Source organism: Mastomys coucha, unplaced genomic scaffold (genome assembly GCF_008632895.1).
Source record: "Mastomys coucha isolate ucsf_1 unplaced genomic scaffold, UCSF_Mcou_1 pScaffold13, whole genome shotgun sequence".
Lineage (NCBI taxonomy): Eukaryota > Metazoa > Chordata > Mammalia > Rodentia > Muridae > Mastomys > Mastomys coucha.
The window spans coordinates 1988612-1990238 of record NW_022196895.1 but is presented as its reverse complement, the minus strand read 5'-3'; the positions used below and the strand labels follow the sequence as shown (position 1 = coordinate 1990238).

General features: G+C 35.4%; 1 protein-coding gene across 5 annotated transcripts in view; it reads left to right on the top strand.

Moving 5' to 3' along the window:
• Positions 1-20: 20 nt before the first annotated feature.
• The window catches only part of Znf438 (zinc finger protein 438), a 90071-nt gene continuing 88464 nt past the window's right edge, over positions 21-1627 (top strand). For 4 of the 5 annotated variants that reach the window (XM_031364906.1, XM_031364904.1, XM_031364905.1 and 1 more), the window contains exon 1: positions 42-438. The gene's annotated coding sequence lies outside the window, so the exon portion shown is untranslated. Of the gene's footprint in view, positions 439-1627 lie in introns of all 5 variants that reach the window. The other variant, XR_004117135.1, reaches the window with a different exon arrangement.

Below are 1627 nucleotides of genomic sequence, written 5' to 3'. Positions count from 1 at the left end.
AGAGGCATCCTATATATAATCCAATATTAAGCATAGAAGAGGTGGTAAGAGATATTATTGATTTCAACATATAGTTCCTAATAGTTTTTAGAGGATTTTTAAGGTATTTATTGTGTGTCTCACATCCTTATACCTATAAATGTAGATCATTGGTTTACAGAAAATGTCTCTTATTTAATCTAATTAGCAAGGCTAGTCTTCATTTGTAAATTTATCTTACAAACCAAACATCTTTCAGTAAAAGTCCACTTGATTTTATAACTCAAATGTGTTAATGTATGCCACCATGACAACCATCACATGCCTGAATTCTAATTCTATTAGAAGTAAATAGGGCACAGAGCTACAGCATGTGTTGCCTAGATACCATAAGGTACTGTTGCTGCAGTCTTTCTTCCACTGTGCTCAGGAAGCTGTCTCATGTGATGCTGTTTCAGAGTAAGTAATACACGTGGAAGAGGTAGCTGCGTGAGTGAGGGTTTTCACTGCTTTGTTTCATAATAGAATAAATTATATGTGCCTAAAACTCGTATTTCTTATTAGGATATATACTAGACTGGTAAAGACCAGTACCTTGCTACATTTCTTTATAAAAGGTACATTGTTAGGTAGCATTATTTTAATCCCCTCCCCTTATATATCACCCTGGAAGAATCTACATTTCAAGAAGTAAATAGAATAGGTCCATCATATATGGGATTAATAATACAACAAAACTCCCAAACTGGTGAAATTAAACCAACCTTTATATATTAACTTTTTTTTTTGAGATAAAAAGCCAGAGTGAATCTAAATATTGCAAGAACCCAGTAAAGTTGCTGGACCTCAGAGGCAAAGGCAATTACACAGGGGAACTAGGCAGGTGCTTTGAGATATTGAAAAACAAGAAAGGTATGTTGGTGACATATGTCATTTAATGAACAGAAATGAAGCATAATTTTAAGACTTTAAAGAAAAGTTCACTGTGCCCATCAATGTAGTCTCTCAAGTGTAAGTTAGCAAGTTTTCTTAAGTTTAAAGGAATTCTTAAGCCTTAATTGAGTCAACACTAGAAAAAAAGACTTTTCTAAACATAGATTTCAAGATAAAGATTTGATGTACCCAGGACACGTGGTCTTCATGCTAAAAGCTTTTATCACTTATGAGGACCATTGGTGGATGACAGTGGCTTTCCTGATGAGTCATCTTACCACAGAACTGGCCTGTTTCTGAGGGCGTGGCATTCTCTACAAAGCAGAAAGGTCCCTCCTCTTCAGCAGTCTTGTCAAGAACCTAAGCAAGTTACTTGAGGGGCAAGAGCATAAATGTTAGTTGTTTGTACACAGGCTATATCTCAAGATGAAATGGTTTTCATACCAACCCTGGTGACGTCTTAGGCAGAGGCTTTGTTTGAAACCAGAAAGGTTGTTGCCATCATTTTTCCCAGTAAACATCAACTTGGTGTTTTTCTATATAGAACAAATTAAATTTATTAAAAATCTTATATTCTTTTGTTTTGTTTTGTTTTGTTTTATCAAGACAGGGTCTCTCTGTGTAGTCCTGGCTGTCCTGGAACTCATTCTGTAGACCGGGCTGGCAAAAATCTTATATTCTTGAGTTTGAAAAATTCTTTGTGTTGGTCAGAAGA